The 19,715-nt window shown below is 39.2% G+C and overlaps 1 protein-coding gene across 2 annotated transcripts in view; it reads right to left on the reverse strand.

Annotated features, from left to right (window-relative positions):
- LOC5574871 (probable sulfoacetate transporter SauU) overlaps positions 1-19,715 on the reverse strand; it is a 66,856-nt gene that overhangs the window by 26,175 nt on the left and 20,966 nt on the right. The window lies entirely within an intron of this gene.

The raw sequence follows: 19,715 nt of genomic DNA on the forward strand, positions 1-19,715 counted from the left end.
CGTGCAGTCGCCTACACTGATCACCGCTTGCTGCACCGACTTTCGGTTGTTGACAACAACCGCCTCAGTTTTGTGGTGAGCCAATTCCAGTTTCCTGGAGCTCATCCACTCCTCCACAATTGCGATCGAGTGGGCTGCAGTCAATTCCACTTCTTCGATCGATTCACCGTAGACCTCCAGCGTAATATCGTCGGCAAAGCCAACGATGACCACACCCGCCGGGAATTTTAATCTCAACACCTTGTCGTACATGACATTCCATAACACCGGGCCCAGGATGGAACCTTGCGGGACTCCTGAGGTTATGTGAAAGCACTTCCGACCCACCTCTGTGTCATAGACTAATACCCGATTCTGGAAGTAACTTCCGAGAATCTTGTACAGGTACTCGGGTATCCCCAGACGCAGGAGCGCATCGGCAATAGCCGCCCAGCTGGCACTATTAAATGCGTTCCTTACATCCAGAGTCACTACTGCGCAGTAGCGAATCCCCCTCCTCTTACGCTGGAGTGCTATCTCAGTCGTGGTGTACGGATGCGGAATTGTAGTTCACTGCTACGCCTTTCTAGATGACGGATCGTCGAAAACGCTTATGGACGAAGAGCTTGCAAAAGAATTGAACTTATCTGGAGAACGTCATCCACTGTGCCTCAAATGGACTGGCGGCTTGCATCGAACGGAAGACGGTTCGCGTAGCGTACAAATAGAAATCTCCGGTATAAAGGGAAAGCGGTACCATTTCGAGGATATCCGACGTGCAACAACTACAATCTGAATACCCCTACCTAAGAGGAGTTCCTGTACAATCGTATCGAGAGGTACGGCCGCGACTTCTCAACGGAATCCAGCACGCTGTTGCTACGCTGGTGAGGAAGAGTCGTGAAGGAAAACCGGGTCAACCGATCGCCATTAAAACCAACCTTGGATGGCGGGGCACCTGCTAATCAATCTATGAACATGGTGCACTATACGAACCACGTTTCCTTCTGCGACCATGAGATTGAAAACACGAATGCGAACATGGATCGAGCAATGAAGGAGTATTTCTCCCTCGAAAGTCTTGGCATCATGTCACCGGCTAAACATGTACGTTCCCAAGAAGATGAACGCGCTATGAGTCTGTTACATAAGCTCACCCATTTCAACGGAGAAAGATATGAAACCGGTTTGCTATGGAGAAAAGACAACGAGCAATTACCAAACAACAAAGCTATGGCGTTGAAACGTTTCAATCATCTTGAACGCCGCATGGAAAAGGATCCCGAGCTAGCGCGAGTAGTGAAAGAGAAGCTGGCAGATTACGTTTCAAAGAACTACGTCCGTAAGCTAACCAGCGAAGAGCTTGCAGAGATCCACGAACGCGCTTGGTATTTGCCCACTTTTCCGGTTATCAATCCAAATAAACCGGGAAAGATTAGAATTGTCTGGGATGCCGCAGCTACAACGAATGGAGTATCACTAAACTCTGCGCTTCTAGCCGGGCCAGATCTATTGGAGCCGCTGATACACGTTCTCTACAGATTTCGACAATACCGTTTCGCGATATGTGGTGATATACGCGAAATGTTTCACCAGGTCGTAATACGCAACGAAGATCAACATAGTCAACGATTTTTCCTGAGAGACGACGAAGGACAAAAGGAGCCCAGCACTTACGTAATGCAGGTGATGACGTTTGGTGCGTCCTGCTCCCCGGCAACTGCTCAGTTCGTAAAGAACATGAACGCAGATCGTTTCAGCAACACCCATCCATCTGCAGCAAGGGCAATCGTGCGGTGTACATACGTCGATGACATGCTGAGCAGCGCCGAAACAGAGCAGGAAGCGATAGAGCTTGCAAAATCTGTATGGTTTATTCACAATGAAGGTGGCTTCGAAATCCGTAATTGGATGTCCAACTCGTCGACAGTTCTCGCAGCCATTCGCGGAAAGTCAAATGTTGAAAAAAGCCTCGACTTAACGTCTACCCTTGCTACCGAAAAGGTCCTCGGTATGTGGTGGTGCACGAAGGCTGACTGCTTCACCTACAAGATCAATTGGGACAGACTTGGCGAAGACCTGTTGGCAGGCAAGCGCTGCCCCACAAAACGAGAAATTTTGCGTACCATGATGACCATATACGATCCGTTAGGTTTGATATCTCACTATCTAATGTACCTGAAGGTACTACTACAGGAAATTTGGCGAACAGGTGTAGGCTGGGACGAAAAGGTGACTCAGGAAAGTTATGACAAATGGCAGACATGGCTGAAGCTTCTTCCGGAAATCGAGCTTTTGCAAATTCCACGTTGCTATCGGCTGCAGACATCAACTGATGAGTATACGGAGATTCAACTGCATACCTTCGTTGACGCCAGTGAAAATGGTATGGCAGCTGTAGTGTACCTCCGATTTGCGGAAGCAGGAACCGTTGAATGCTCGTTGGTTACAGCGAAAACACGAGTAGCTCCGCTCAAATACCTTACCATCCCGAGACTGGAGCTTCAAGCAGCGCTCATCGGCGCTAGGCTGGCGCACTCCGTCATCCAGGCACTAGACATTACAGTCGCCCGATGCGTCTTCTGGTCTGACTCTAGAAACGCCCTGTCGTGGATACGCGCAGATCACCGTAGATACAGTCAATTTGTTGCCGCTAGGGTCAGTGAAATCTTGGATCTGACAAACGCTGCTGACTGGAAATGGGTTCCAACGAAATGGAATGTGGCTGATGAAGGCACCAAATGGCAGCGACGCCCCTCATTTACACGTGAGAGCTGTTGGTATAAAGGCCCTGAATTCCTGTTACATCCAGAAAATGAGTGGCCGGCTACACCTGTAAAATTCGAGGAATCCTGTGAAGAGTTACGAGCCAACATCCATGTGCACTACGAAGCAACGAAGCTAGAGTTTCCAGTAGACAAACTCAGTGAATGGAAAAGATTGCTTCATACAACCGCCTACATGTTGCGATTCACCAGAAACGCTCGGCCGAAAAAGTTTTCCCGAATTGGCGGCTGCATCACAAGCGAAGAAATTCGCGACGCTGAAGTCTTCCATTTCCGTACCGCACAAGCCAATAAATTCTCAGAAGAGCTGTCAATCATGCGCCGGGAAGAGAGCAAAGCAGTAATCCCAAAACGAAGTCCGCTGTTCAAACTAAGCCCTTTCATTGATGAACAGGGCGTGCTGCGTATGAGAGGCCGAACCGCAGCTTGCCCATACCTTTTACCAGACGCCATTAATCCCATAATTCTGCCTCGTGAGCATCCGGTAACGCATCTCATTGTTCGAAGCTATCATGTCAAGTTTCATCACCAGAACCATGAAGCGGTCATAAACGAGGTTCGGCAGAAATTCTGCATCAGTCGGCTACGTCGGGTGTACGCTAAAGTCAGACTCGACTGTCAACGTTGTAAGCTGAGAGATGCTCGACCCCGCCCTCCGGCAATGGCAGATCTACCACCTTGCAGGCTTACCGCGTTTGTCCGCCCGTTCACTCACACTGGGGTGGACTATTTTGGCCCGATGGAAGTATGCATAGGGAGAAGGGTTGAGAAGAGGTGGGGGGTTCTTCTAACATGTCTTTCAATACGCGCTGTCCATATTGAATTAGCTAGCTCATTAACCACTAACTCGTGCATAATGGCGTTACGAAACTTTATCGCTCGGCGAGGAACTCCAGCTGTATTCTACAGCGACAGGGGTACAAATTTTATTGGCTCTGAACGTGAGTTGAAGCAGACGTTGAAGACTGTAGACCAAAACAGAATGGCACAGGAGTTCGTAAGCTCCAATACATCATGGAGTTTCAATCCGCCAGCTGCTCCCCATATGGGGGGAAGTTGGGAACGACTGGTGCAGTCCGTTAAGCGGACTTTGTCGGAGCTCAAACCATGTCCGCGGCCAAACGACGAGGAATTAAGGAACGCTTTGATTGAGGTCGAAGGTATTTTGAACGCACGGCCACTCACACACGTGCCTATCGAAGATGAAGCAGCCCCGGCGCTCACTTCGAATCACTGGCTATTGGGAAGCTCCGATGGGTTGAAACCGTGGTCTCTACTGGACAATGACTCGATTGCGTTAAGACGAGGCTGGCATCAATCTCAAGTACTCGCAAACCACTTCTGGGAAAGATGGCTTCGAGAGTATCTACCGGAGATAACTAGACGCAGTAAATGGTATCAGAAGGTCCCACCGATACAGGAGGGTGAAATTGTGCTGATCGCAGATCCGAATCTCCCAAGGAATTGCTGGCCAAAGGGTCGTGTCATAGGTACGGTCAACCGGGACGGACAGGTACGTAAGGTGACGATCCAGACTATGAGAGGAATTTACGAGAGGCCAGCTGTGAACGTTGCGGTACTTGACGTCAAGGGCCCAGAAGAGTTGGCAAACTCAGAGGCGGAGTCTGCAAACTGGGGGGGAGTGTCATCGAAACCCCTCGGTGTCGATAGCACCTCATCAACATCTACCTTGCGGAAGACTGTCGCGGTGACAGCGGTTGACAGATCGAACCGATACAATGAACTGTCAGGTTAATGACAAGGCAAAATTACAATATAGCGTGTGCACCAGTAACATTTAATACTCCAGATTAATTGTCTTGAAATTCTTATAAATTATATTACTATGAATTTATCTCTCAAGTGAATTAAGGTAGTATACTTGTGTGAACTAGAACTATACTTGTGTGAACTTATAACTGAACATTTATTTAACTTAGAACTACATAACGTAAAATAGCCTAATAGTACGGAGAGGACAGTCGATCATAAGTACGTTTGATTGATAGCAGGTGAGAAATTGATATTCTATTTGAAGTTATAATTTCTCATATTCACCAACCGTAATTACATAGGTCTCTTGATAAAACCTTAATCAGCAGGCTAGGTCCGGCGAAGCCGAGGAAAAAAAGACTAAATGCACTAAACGTAAGAAGTTATACACCTTAAAACTTAACCTAAAACATGCCCTAAAATCTAATTTACATGTAAACAGGAATTTAAAACGGCCCTGAACTTCGGACGAATAAAGGTCGTTAAGGATTTGGAACGCATACATCGTCTTTTTTCTTGTTACAGCGGCACGCTAGTAACAACGTCTAAGTTCTTAAACTCCACCCATTTTGACAAAAATGTCAAAATTTTGATACTTAAATATTTTGTAAACAAAAAACATGTCTTTTGCTAAATGTTTGCATTTAAAAAATATTCCAATTTGAAAATTTTGTTATTTTTCTCAAAACAATATGTTTTTCAATAGCTTCTGAACTCTTGAATATAATTTCTGTAATTTCCTATAAATCAAATTTCAAGTTATTTATGAGACAAGGATCAAATAATTCGTCATTTTGTGCTCTTACGTTTCTCGAACTCACGAAAATCTGGTCTAGTACCGTGTTGATTCGAAGTGTCCGGATGCTTTGAATCCCAGACATTAGCTTTAAATTATTCAAACAATTATTTTACTGCGACTTTTATGCATGAGAACTTAAAAGACATCTTTATTATGAATTCTAAGCGAAAAAAATTGGGATTTTGTCCAAAAACACAGTAGAAACACCAGTGTCCGGCTTTCTAAGCGTCCGGCAATTCAATGCAGCACGGTATCCTTCATAATGGGCATATCGACAAATGGAGAGAAAATCTGGAATGTATAACATCGAGATGTGGAGAATAAAATGACCTTGAGGGGACGGGTGTCAGGTGTCTCCAAAAAAATGACCACGTGGTTAATGGACAGCTCCTTCATTTGTTTCCACCTGACTGCAAGTACGTGGCCGGCACTGTTATTTGCCCAGTATAAATAAGGACACAGAATTATGCACAATGATGAAGATTCATTTCCAGTCGCTATACATATTTTTCGTGAAATGTGAGGTAATTGTTTTTTTTAACTCCATCGATAAAATAACGACCACAACCTGGTATGATTTTTGGCACCTTTCAATAGGCATTGCTTACGTTCAAAATATTAATCACAAGCGCTTCGATCTACTTCGTCGTAAGCGCTATAATTCGTCGCATCAAACTAGAAATGTTCCATTACGGAGGTTTTTCGAACTTGCCTACAATAGAGAATTATTTTTCAAGTGTAATTTTACTAAAGCTGTTATGGTTCGTCCACTTGTACACCAAAAATTCAATAAAACTACTGTATATCGATAAATAAATTCAGGTAAGTTAGCCACTTTGCACTTTTTCACCGAAATCGCATGGACGAAGACGTACCGAGCGAAATTTGATTAGCGATCGAGTGAGCCAAACCATATTACGATTCAAATTTCTTCCCAACCCCCTGTGTGACTTACTTCACCGGGCACTTATTTACACTATGGGAAATTATCGTACATTGAGAGATTTCATTCCGAACACACGCCATAAAACCTGTATAATTTTGTACATTTTAAGAAATTCTCTCAACGACAGCATATGGTCGGTGTTCAGACAGACTGGACCAAGTGCTTTTTGATAGTTTCAAGAAAACAAACTCTAGGTATTCCAAATATCAAAATATTTGTATTATTTGCTTTAATAATGGAACTTAAAAATTGAATGATACCGTTTTGTCTCAAATTCCGAACAGACTCATATTCCGAACACTCGGTTTTTGTATGGCGATCTGGTTAAATGTTTCGCTGAAATATGTCACCAAATAACAAAGAAATGGCAGTCAATTGCGATTCAATTTTAATGTCTCCAGTATAATTTTTACCGCGGGAATAGTGATGATTCTCTAGTTTCACACCAGTAGAACAAGCTCAGATAAATTTGTTTGCAAAATTATTCATTTGAATACGATTTATTCGTGCTGTTCGGAATTTGAATCAAGGTGTTTGGAATATGAGACAGAATGAACACAGTGTTCGGCATTTGAATCAAAATGCAAATCCATACTTTTACGTAAAAACAATACTAAGACAAATGATATCAACATTTTTATTGGTACACCCAACAGCTAACAGTTAGCCTTTGCGAAAAAATTAATATTTACACAAATATCATCCAATTTATTCCAATCAGATGCATTTGAAGTCACTGTTGGCCTTAAGTGTTCGGAATATGAGTCAAAACGGTACGTCCGTATCAAAATAGCATCGGAAAAATCGAAATTGACGGAGTCCCTAACGCTTGTCTCGCAGGAAACCATTTTCAAAGTGCACGCTTAACAGACTTTACACAAAGCTTCACCAATTTAATGCAGACAATGTATCCAATTAATCGATTGAATCATAATGTTTCTGAGCGTATATTAGCTAGAAACTAAAGTTCCAAACAATTGACGAATAATTACGACCAAGTAGAAAGTTTCGTTAAAAATTGACGATCTTTGTGTTTCACGAAATGTATTACATTTTTTTAGCGTGACCAAGTTATGACCGCATAGTTCTAGGCATACTCTGATCATTTTTACGAAAATTTAAGTTTGACAGCAGCCCGGCTGCTTGTTGATTTCCAGGCCGCACCCCTTAGGAAGAGACCAAAACCAAAAAACAAGAAGCCTATACAATCAAAAATAAGAAACCATTAGTTCTGATCTTGTAAAGTTTTGATATCCTTGAAATTTGAGACAGAAATTCTGATTTCTTCATTATTTAATTGAATTAAAAACGATTTGATAAAATTTATAGGGACCAATTTTATTTGTAATCACATTTGAAGAAATCAGAGATTTTAAACTGTTACAATGGTATGTGATAAAAATACATGCTTTAAAGGGGTCGTTCAAATATTACGCAACGCAAAATTTAAGACCCCCTCCCCCCACGTAACAGCTATTGTATGGAAAGTTTTAAGTTTTTGTATGGACCGTAACACTATGTAAGACCCCCTCCCTCCCCCTGTTGCGTTACGTAATATTTGAACAATCCCAAATACATAACGATTGTGGAGTTCAGAATTGAAGTGGGTACACGGGTGCCACACGAAGAACTTGACATTCCACGTGAGGCGTCGAAGTTGTTCCATGCCTACTAGATCATTTCATGTGTGATCCAATGCTACATTTTCGAAAACTTATTCAAACAGTCTCAAATCAGAAAAATGAACAAACTTATTTTATCGATCCTACGCGTTTCACAGACGAAGTTCTACGCATTCCGCTCTAAACCAATTCGATTTTTCACTTTTAGAACGTTTGATTCCGGGTTTACAAAACGGCGTAAGTGATTTTCAACTTTCGCAACCTATTTAACCGCTACTTTCATCGCTCCGTTGTATGGAGAGACAAAGTGATTTAACCACGAATCAAAACAAAACACTACTTGAGTCGATTATACACTGGTACAAAAACGTCGCAAGTAACTGAATAAAACGTCATAAGATTTATGTGGGAAATAATTGAAACTACACGGAGAAATATTTTTACCTAATTTTTGAGTTTGATTTACCCAAAATTAAGTATATCGATTATAGTTTCAACCCAAAATCTCTAGGTTTTTTCTTTCTCCCACACGAATGTTGTAAAAAATAGAGAGAGCTGCATCTATCCAATGGGGGTACTTTGGCCCAATAATCCAAATTTGGGTAAATGCAGCTTTTCTTATGTTTGGGTCGAAAGAACTCAATTTTGCGTTAAATCAACCCAAAATTGAGTATATTTTTCTAATGGAATTAAAGCCAAACTACCTAGTGGGGACATTGGAAATTTAGCCAAAATTGAGATTGGGCTCAACTACGGAATTGCGTTGAAACAACCCAAAATTGAGTTGAATTCCGTCTCCGTGTATCGTGTTTTTGAATGCGAGCTGTAATGCGAGATTGTATGCAAAATTTAAGCGATGTACACGGCGAAAAAATGTTAAAAAGTTGATTAATTTTAAAACAGTTATAGAAGATAGGTTGTGATTCTTCTTAATTAGTTTTCTCAAATCCTTATGGAAGCGACTTACGTAGATTTTGAAAAGTAATCGAGCTTTCTTCTAATAGGATTTTGTTTGTCGCCCATCATAACAGGGTTAGAAGCCAAGCTCCATAACATTGTTTATTCAGTGCCACACAACGATGTTTAGCTTAGCTTAGCTTTAAATACATAACGATGCTGAAGCTAAACTTGATTGAATGTTAAGCGGTTTTAAATGAACTGGATAAATTAATTCATTGAGATAATAGTGCATTTCTGTATTTAACCTGGTAAACTGTATTAAACTAGTAAAATTGGATAAACTAGTAAAATGTTCTAGTTTTAAGTGAACTAACAATTCTTTTATTTTTAACTTACTTCTCGGCACAACATTTGACTGGAATTTAGAGGCATTCATTTATATACACACTATATTTTTTTTTAGTTTGTGCAGTAAATTGTAGTAATGTGCAGTTAGTCTAAACCTGTCTAAACTAATCTATGATCAGCTTGCACTAGTGGTAGCATACACTAGGAGAGTAATCTTCAAACCTGGTGGATCTACTTGGAAATGTTTTGATTCAATGAAACAACTCTCGTCTTGGTTGCGGTGGTAGATTGAACTCAAAAACAGTAGCTACCTAGAATGTGTTATTGACCTCCAAAAAATATCATAGGTCGTGTTATGGCTTAAAGATGTTACAAAGACTAGTTTTTGAACAAAAAGAAACCCTCTCGTGTCTTGGTTGGCCTGTTATATCGAAAAATTCGAACACCAAAATAATATGGAGAACCCACAATACCTTGATTAGAGTAAAGTGGGGCAAAAGTTCGAGTGGGGCAAGAGTTTCTTTTTAAGATTTCTAGCTCAAATCAAATCAAAACTTAGAAATGTCTATTGCTAATCGAATGCTATTCAAGTGAGAGACTTTCATTCCAAATATCATAAAAATCGATTGAGATTTGGAAAAGTTATGGCAATTTATTGTTTTTTTACGTAAATATTGTAATATTTGGTCAATGGTTCGATGCATGGATCCAAATGAAGAAAAAATATTTTTCAATATTTTATGTAAGGGCGTTTCTAGGCCTATCAAAAGGATGCTTTGACGTGTATTAGTTTTTCCATAAATAGTTGGAATCAATTTTTGGCCCATAGCGGGGCAAAAGTTCGAATCTGCGGGGCAAAAGTTCGACCCATGTATAAACCCACGGAAAATTTTTCAAATTTCCTGAAATCTACATATTATCTTCAAATTTAGCGAAATTTGCCTGATCGTGCGAAAAATGTCTCAAAATTTTACATTTTCACTTAGTTTTGCGAAAAACTGCTATTTTTTGAGTGTATTACAATTAACCCTGTTTTGGGCATTTTTTGATGAAAATTTAGTGTGTATTTTTCGGCAAACATAAGTTTACGGCTGGTATAAAGTATGCCTGGCATAAAAGTATTGATGTTTTGTGTTTTAGCCAACGAACTTTTGCCCAACACTAGATTCGAACTTTTGCCCCACCGGTGGGGCAAAAGTTCGTTTAAGACAATCAATTTTGAAACTGTTATAACTAAAAATGGGTAAATATTTTGACACAAGTTTGTTCAGCAAAGTTATAGCCAATATGTTGAAGGTTCGCTGTATGGTATTTGTTTTGTTTCGTCTGCTATTATTTTCCTGGAAACTTTGATTATACTACTAAGGTCGAACTTTTGCTCCACCTTACTCTACTTGTATTATGCATTTTCTATGCCCATAATGTATTAATTTTACATCCAAACTGAATCATTCAAATCTGTACGTAAACTGTGCGTAAGAAAAACTCGCCCTGAAAGGGTCAAACAGTGCTAAAAATAATCAACCACACACACGACACCATGAACGGTGCAGTTCCGTGGCCCGCTTACGTGTGCCAGGTGGTCAACCACAACATGTCACGTTCTATAATTCGCAAACACGTCGATCGTCGTCGATCGATTGTGCATATACATATGAGATGTGTAGCCGACAGGTGTGGCGGCAGGTACTCGAGAGTTAGAATGAATTCAGCTTGCCGGATTAGCGGGTGGTAGCTTACAAACAGTGTCTAGTGTAATTGATTGTTTGCTTGTTACACTTGACCACACAGTCAGAGTCAGTGGGAGTAATGTTTCAAGTTACGTCGGGGGTGTGGACGGAAAACGACGGTTGTGGAGGTTTCTGATCGCGTGTCAGATCACGGTCGAGTTCAAGCGGATCAAGCTTTGCGCTAGGCGGGCAGCTTAACTGGATGCTGGATCGTTACGGCGGCGATAGGAAATGTGTATGTATATGACATGTTTGATCTGTGCTGGGTCTAACGATCGGGTTAGGACGACAGGGAAATTAACCCACGCATAAATGATTGCCATGATATTTGCATTCTTGATTGATTGAAAATGGTATTTATGTGTTTGGAATGCGAATGCTATAATTAGAATGCTAGTTTAGGAAGTTTGTCACAACTTATTCGTGTTTGTTTTCCGGTATTTGGAGTTGAACTGTCCACATGGCAGCGTAGTTTTGATGTTGTCTTTTCTTGTTCTTGGATTTGGATTAGATATAAGTTGGCTTTGGACTACACACTTAAACGGATTCGCCGAGAACTCAACAGCTGATATCTCGGTAATAATTTGACGATTCTCGGTAAAACTTTTACCGAGATCTCGGTAAACATTTACCGAATCTCGGTAACGTTAGCCGAGATCTCGGCAATAAATTTGGATTGCCGAAATCTCGGTGAAATAAGTACCGAGAATCGGCATTGAAAATAACCGAACTCTCAGCTGTTGGGTTCTCGGCGAAAAGTTTTACTGAGGTCGGTGAAATAAATTAAGTGGTTAGATTTGTATTCGATTTGAATTAGATTGATATTAGTTTTGATTGAGATTGGATTTGGATTGATATTAGTTATGATTGGGATTGGATTTGGATTGGATTTGGATTGGATTTGGATTGGATTTGGATTGGATTTGGATTGGATTTGGATTGGATTTGGATTGGATTTGGATTTGGATTGGATTTGGATTGGATTTGGATTGGATTTGGATTGGATTTGGATTGGATTTGGATTGGATTTGGATTGGATTTGGATTGGATTTGGATTGGATTTGGATTGGATTTGGATTGGATTTGGATTGGATTTGGATTGGATTTGGATTGGATTTGGATTGGATTTGGATTGGATTTGGATTGGATTTGGATTGGATTTGGATTGGATTTGGATTGGATTTGGATTGGATTTGGATTGGATTTGGATTGGATTTGGATTGGATTGGATTTGGATTGGATTTGGATTGGATTTGGATTGGATTTGGATTGGATTTGGATTGGATTTGGATTGGATTTGGATTGGATTTGGATTGGATTGGATTGGATTTGGATTGGATTTGGATTGGATTTGGATTGGATTTGGATTGGATTTGGGATTGGATTTGGATTGGATTTGGATTGGATTTGGATTGGATTTGGATTGGATTTGGATTGGATTTGGATTGGATTTGGATTGGATTTGGATTGGATTTGGATTGGATTTGGATTGGATTTGGATTGGATTTGGATTGGATTTGGATTGGATTTGGATTGGATTTGGATTGGATTTGGATTGGATTTGGATTGGATTTGGATTGGATTTGGATTGGATTTGGATTGGATTTGGATTGGATTTGGATTGGATTTGGATTGGATTTGGATTGGATTTGGATTGGATTTGGATTGGATTTGGATTGGATTTGGATTGGATTTGGATTGGATTTGGATTGGATTTGGATTGGATTTGGATTGGATTGGATTTGGATTGGATTTGGATTGATTTGGATTGGATTTGGATTGGATTTGGATTGGATTTGGATTGGATTTGGATTGGATTTGGATTGGATTTGGATTGATTGGATTGGATTTGGATGGATTTTGATTGGATTTGGATTGGATTTGGATTGGATTTGGATTGGATTTGGATTGGATTTGGATTGGATTTGGATTGGATTTGGATTGGATTTGGATTGGATTTGGATTGGATTGGATTGGATTTGGATTGGATTTGGTTGGATTGATTGGATTTGGATTGGATTTGGATTGGATTTGGATTGGATTTGGATTGGATTTGGATTGGATTTGGATTGGATTTGGATTGGATTTGGATTGGATTTGGATTGGATTTGGATTGGATTTGGATTGGATTTGGATTGGATTTGGATTGGATTTGGATTGGATTTGGATTGGATTTGGATTGGATTTTGGATTTGGATTTGGATTTGGATTGGATTTGGATTGGATTTGGATTGGATTTGGATTGGATTTGGATTGGATTTGGATTGGATTTGGATTGGATTTGGATTGGATTTGGATTGGATTTGGATTGGATTTGGATTGGATTTGGATTGGATTTGGATTGGATTTGGATTGGATTTGGATTGGATTTGGATTGGATTTGGATTGGATTTGGATTGGATTTGGATTGGATTTGGATTGGATTTGGATTGGATTTGGATTGGATTTGGATTGGATTGGATTTGGATTGGATTTGGATTGGATTTGGATTGGATTTGGATTGGATTTGGATTGGATTTGGATTGGATTTGGATTGGATTTGGATTGGATTTGGATTGGATTTGGATTGGATTTGGATTGGATTTGGATTGGATTTGGATTGGATTTGGATTGGATTTGGATTGGATTTGGATTGGATTTGGATTGGATTTGGATTGGATTTGGATTGGATTTGGATTGGATTGGATTGGATTTGGATTGGATTTGGATTGGATTTGGATTGGATTTGGATTGGATTTGGATTGGATTTGGATTGGATTTGGATTGGATTTGGATTGGATTTGGATTGGATTTGGATTGGATTTGGATTGGATTTGGATTGGATTTGGATTGGATTTGGATTTGGATTGGATTTGGATTGGATTTGGATTGGATTTGGATTGGATTTGGATTGGATTTGGATTGGATTTGGATTGGATTTGGATTGGATTTGGATTGGATTTGGATTGGATTTGGATTGGATTTGGATTGGATTTGGATTGGATTTGGATTGGATTTGGATTGGATTTGGATTGGATTTGGATTGGATTTGGATTGGATTGGATTTGGATTGGATTTGGATTGGATTTGGATTGGATTTGGATTGGATTTGGATTGGATTTGGATTGGATTTGGATTGGATTTGGATTGGATTTGGATTGGATTTGGATTGGATTTGGATTGGATTTGGATTGGATTTGGATTGGATTTGGATTGGATTTGGATTGGATTTGGATTGGATTTGGATTGGATTTGGATTGGATTTGGATTGGATTTGGATTGGATTTGGATTGGATTTGGATTGGATTTGGATTGGATTTGGATTGGATTTGGATTGGATTTGGATTGGATTTGGATTGGATTTGGATTGGATTTGGATTGGATTTGGATTGGATTTGGATTGGATTTGGATTGGATTTGGATTGGATTTGGATTGGATTTGGATTGGATTTGGATTGATTTGGATTGGATTTGATTGGATTTGGATTGGATTTGGATTGGATTTGGATTGGATTTGGATTGGATTTGGATTGGATTTGGATTGGATTTGGATTGGATTTGGATTGGATTTGGATTGGATTTGGATTGGATTTGGATTGGATTTGGATTGGATTTGGATTGGATTTGGATTGGATTTGGATTGGATTTGGATTGGATTTGGATTGGATTTGGATGGATTTGGATTGGATTTGGATTGGATTTGGATTGGATTTGGATTGGATTTGGATTGGATTTGGATTGGATTTGGATTGGATTTGGATTGAATTTGGATTGGATTTGGATTGGATTCGCCTCACGGATTTGGAAGCCTCACTCCAATACCTACAAGTTAATATTTAATTTGCTCTACGAATCTCTGCATTTGTTGAAACTTTTCACCGAGATCGATGACGCGCTAAGTATGAGTTTTTATCCGTCAAGATTTCAGCAAGCGTGGCATTTGGTCTCTTGAATTCAGATTTTTTTTGCAATTTCTCGTCGTAATAGGCTGTTTTCATAACGCCAATCTGTCATGGAACGGCCTTCTTGCCTGTATTTTCAGGTGTCGTAATGGTCAGTAGATTAGGATTTGGAATGTCATTCTAAAAAGTTTTGAAAATTCTGAAAATCGGAGATGAACCAGCCTCGGGCAGAATTTCCCCGTAATAAAGAGTAAATTAATTACAGTCAACCCTCCATGAGTCGATATTGAAGGGACCATCGACTCATGGAAATATCGAGTCATGGAACAGCAATGCTATGGAAAGCCGTTTGAGGGGACCATCGTAGTAACCATGAAATTTGATTTTTAATATGGTTCCATGAGTCGATATCGAGTAATGGAACATCGACTCATGGAGGTTTAATCGTAATTTGATTCTGAAAATAGTTGTGAAATGATTCAATACGCAATTTAACACAATTGTGAAACGAAAAAGCGTTGCGTAATAGCCATTACGAAACTGCATTCAGTTGGGTAATGACTTTTAAGTTACTGCATAATTCAGTGCAGGGAATTAGTTGCATGACACAGCCTATTACGATGAGAAATTTCAAAAAAATCTGTTCTAAACCTAAGCTAGCGAAGCTTGTTTTTTTGTCGATATACAGGTGAACTATGCACGCCTACTGTGGTTTAGAGTGACCCTAGAGATTTGGCAGTCAACCAACTGTAATCTTATGGGATCTTACTTCAGTACTTTTTGCGACTGAAATAATTTAGAGTGAACTTACTTGTTTGTGATATTCTGTATTTCTTTTTCATGGAAATGTAGTTGAAATGGATCAACTCCTGTATGGTGGGCTCACCTGAAAATAAAATAAAAATTGACCATTAAAAGAAGGATTATGATGAAGTGTGCATATGTAACATTTTAAACTTATGTATTTTTGAAAGAATTAATTTGGCTTGGGCTCAGGAGATATATCAGATAATGTAACAATATCATTACCAATACATATTGAACACATCGTAGTCAAAAATTCATACAAATCACCCTTTATAATCGTTAATCCTCCCAGTCTAGGCCCATAACTTTATTTTAAATCATCGTTTCAGCAAATCAATATCGATGACGATGCGACAGGTGGCCTATAAAACTTTAGACTCGCAGCTTAAATCCCATTTGCCGCAAATCTGGGCTTAATTACCACCGCTAATTGTAATTGTTAATTGACCCGTTTATCAACTCGTACTCTTAAACCAATAAGCGCTTTTGTTGGTAATTGCATGCTATCGTCACGTAGATACATACAGACGGATAATAACTAGTAATACCCATGGATTGCACATCCTTGCCGGACCTCGCAATTTGAAATTTAAATATAACTCTCAATCAAGGCCGCTCGTATCGTATAGTAGTTGGTCACTAAGGTGTTTGTTCAGCTTATAGCTACATGACTTTAAGTGTCTAAATTATTTCGCACCGCTCGATGAAATATCGCTGTCATCCAGGCAGAATCCATTTGCAACTGATTTCCTGATCACTCGGTTGTCATTTGGGTTGTTCCAGGTGTGATTGGTACTCGGAACGGCTAAACCGAAGGCCAACTTCAAAGCTGGACCCATTAAACTGATGCACAGTGGTACCGTGCATAGGCTAAAAATCAAAATTTAATTGTCTTACTTCTCCCTTTCTTGCATTTTCTTGGAACAATTATGATCGGAAAAATGTATTTATTTTACCCGGTAATGTTCAATATGTTTATAGTAAAACTGTGAATTAAAAATGAAAAATCTAGTGATCTCTGCATTTTGTTTACTGTCTTCTTAGATTTTGGTTTTAATAGGGTCCTAAAGCCATATCTCAATTTTTGTACCAAACGCATAAGCTAAGGCCAAAAGTACATGTGTACTCTATTTTTAAATGATTTGTATTGTATACCGCTTGGTAGAACAAATGGAACCACTGTGCGACGCTGGTGAATCGAGTAGTGGGAGTGTGAGTCGTTTATCATTAAAACATCCCGCTGGCAACAGGTGTCAAATACTCAGAACTGGTTCAGCTCGGGACTATAATTCTTACTGTTACATTTTACATTTGCATTTATCATCGTTCGCCTTCAGCCGTTGGTTAATCGGCATTCCATTTAGCAAGTTACCGGTTATCATCCGTGTTTAAACTGCCTGCAACAGGTGTGTAGGTCGCAATCCGGGAATCCAGTCTGGTTCGGGGACAATAACTACTAATCAATCGTGTGCTGAAATTTGAGGCGCGCAGCGGGTTTGGTAATCGAGACAGGAAGCTAAGTATGTTTGGAAACTGGTTGGTTTACCGAAAGTGAAAGGGTTCCGGTGTGGTGCCTCGGTCGATTTGATCGTTTACAACTTTGACTAACCAGTGAAATCGAGTTTTTTCCTAGTTTATGAGCGGGAAATGCATTAACGTTTTTGGAAGGTTGAATTTGATATATGAGAACCAAAAAAGGGTGATTCTGGAATGCGGAAATTTGTCGATTTCTTATCAACTTTGGCAAATTGCTTTCCTATTTCAAATTGTTTATTACATAGCGTAACAAAAATGACATTTTTGCGTGTCTGAAGAACCAAATTATGTGTCTCTAGTAGATTTGAGGTTGCTGAATCTGATGCCGTTTTCAGAAATGTTCCAGCACGTCACAATTTTTAGCTACAGGTCGCCAAAGTTACATAAAACACTGGTTTCCTCGATGTTTGTATAAACATCAATGTATGATTTATCAAACTTTTTAGTGATCTGATCCCTCAAGCATACAAAATACGACTTTTACTTTCATTTTAGATATAATTTGGATGAAATTTTACGATTAAATTTTGATTAAATCGGTTTTTTCAACATGCTTGCAGACTCCATACAAAATTTATTGTTTCTCTTATATGGTAAAATACAATACTTCTCTAAATCATAAAAAAATACTTTTGAGCGTTGAAAGTATTATGAACTTTGTTGATAAGTATTGTTTAACACATGTAGTTTGAACTCTGTGACAAATTAGGTAAATAGATTGCCTTACTAAACTTGAATGCAAGGTGGCTAAAATAGTCAAATTTTGCATTTTCAACAGTCAATATCTCAAAAACTAGACGTGCTATGATATTTTTGAAAACGGTGATGGATTCAGCAACCCTTAATTAAGTGAAAAGCAGTATTTTGGTGAACTTTTCTATTTTTTTTTCTGTCCTTCGGAAAGCGTTAAAATAGATCAGCACTAAGTAGTAGTCTGGCGAGCTCGTTTTATTATATTGTTTATCTTTTTAATCAAATCGTGTCTCGGTTCAATCTAACAGCAGAATAATAAGAAGCATAACTGTCTCATATGGAAACAGTAGAAATTGAAAAAAAAACAACGTTTGAAATTTGACTCCTCGTGTTGACTCAAATGTTACATAAATTTTCTAAAAAAATTCTGCATGTCAGATTCATTTAGTACCACCGCAAAAACAACTCATTTGGCTACTATTGGTTAGTTTATTCCGTAACGCTGGTAGATCACCTTTACCTGGTGTGTTACGAGGCAAGCTCTACCGAGTCGAACCCTACAGCATCATAAATTTTTCATTCTAGGGTTATAGTTCCGGTAAATTGAGGGACTGCAGTATTTTGTTCATTTTATCGGTAACAGTGTTTGGATTCAACATCAACAACTTAACTTTGTCTTGTAGATAGTTAAACACCTTGGAGTTCAGACAAGGCTTAACTTGACACAAGTGATAAAAATGGATTAGGGATCTCTCAAGCGCAACTAGGTTTTTGGGGGGCTTGTCCCACAAATCCCCCTTGATTGCGCCACTAAATCATTAAATTTAAGGTGAAACTTGTTCATTTTAACTAAACAAGTTTGTCAGAAACTGTCTCTCAAGTTTGATCATGTTTTACCGTGGTTCAAAATTCCTGCTCAACTGGTCAAAAACTCGCCATGGTTTAAGTTATATCGTTGGTTGTTCGACTGTAGTTTCTTGATGATGTTTTTTAGTCTTGACAAAATCAAAAACTGTTATTTCATATTGTCCAACGTTTCGGTCCATTTGGAACCTTCTTCAGGGACTCAATTGTTACAATTCTTTTCAAATGTGGTTCGGTAGAACCTGACAATGTTTGGTGGATCGATTTTTCAAGTTGAGAGCGACTGTTCAAATGATTTTATATGCTCCGTTCGCAAGATAGGAACCCCTTTTTTCTTATCGTCACACATCGTCACAAATTTCTTAGGTCCCTCCCCCTTAAAATGCTACGTCATTTTTGTTTTAAAATAATATTTTTATAAATAAATATTTAAAAATCTGACCAATGCTCCCCCGAATTACGGTACTGGTGTTTTGTTTCTCTCAGAAAATGAATCAGGGACCCTTGTAACTTAATCGATTGCTTCAGATTTTACTGAAGAAACAAAACCAGAGCTGTATTGAAATCGGTACTTTGAGGTCCCTCAAAGACAATAGGGTAACGACTGTTTATTTCGATCTTAAACACTAACAGTTGGCGCCAGTGGCAAAAAGTACTTTTGAAGTTTATCAACAACATTTTACTCTGTACACATTGTATGCCTGTCAAGCTAACAAGCCAATCTTCTACAAATTAAGATATTTTTATAGACAGAAACCAACCTAAAGATACTATAGGAAAGCTTGAAAACAGTTCAATATTTTAGTAATACTAACTCACAAACGTCCAAAATGTCACTTTCACTTACTTTGGATCCTTCAATTGTAAATCAATACAACTTATTTGACATACAGTCAATTCTCCATAACTCAATACTGAAGGGACAATCGAGTTAGCGAGTTATTATTATTATTATTAGTATGCTTTATTATAGACACTTTACCACACATCTTAGTGGCATTCGTGTTTGTAGCGAGTTATGGAATACAAAACCGGTACAAATGCGATCCAA

The sequence above is a fragment of the Aedes aegypti genome, chromosome 3 (assembly GCF_002204515.2).
Source record: "Aedes aegypti strain LVP_AGWG chromosome 3, AaegL5.0 Primary Assembly, whole genome shotgun sequence".
NCBI lineage: Eukaryota > Metazoa > Arthropoda > Insecta > Diptera > Culicidae > Aedes > Aedes aegypti.